The sequence below is a fragment of the Buceros rhinoceros genome, unplaced genomic scaffold (assembly GCF_000710305.1).
Source record: "Buceros rhinoceros silvestris isolate BGI_N320 unplaced genomic scaffold, ASM71030v1 scaffold17675, whole genome shotgun sequence".
Lineage (NCBI taxonomy): Eukaryota > Metazoa > Chordata > Aves > Bucerotiformes > Bucerotidae > Buceros > Buceros rhinoceros.
Genome location: NW_010414750.1, coordinates 1,992 through 2,400, shown reverse-complemented (window position 1 = coordinate 2,400; position 409 = coordinate 1,992).

The following is a 409-nucleotide window of genomic DNA, read 5'->3' as shown; positions in this document are numbered from 1 at the left end:
TGGGCAGCAGCTCTGGTGGCAGGGGCGGGCTGGGCAGCAGCTCTGCCGGCACTGGGAACGGCAGCGGTTTGCTGTGGCTGTCAGCTGTGTGGATTCTGACTGGGGGCACTAAACCCAGGGTGAGGTTCCAGCCCTTTGTTACCTCACTCTGTGAAGCAGCTGCAGACCGCGCTCCCGCCATCGGTTCTTTCACCGCTTCCCCCACGCAGCTGCCGGCTCCTGTTTACACACGTGAAGTACAGACACCCCAAGGTCAAGTGCTGTAAAAATCGGAGGAGCGCAGTGCAGAGGGCACCGCTGGGAAGGACAACATCCCGGCCACCCAGGAGCTGCCCTCTCCTGCCCCCTTATCTCAAGCATCAAACCACATCCCGTGTAGGTACTTGGGGTTTGACTTCTTTCCTCTCTG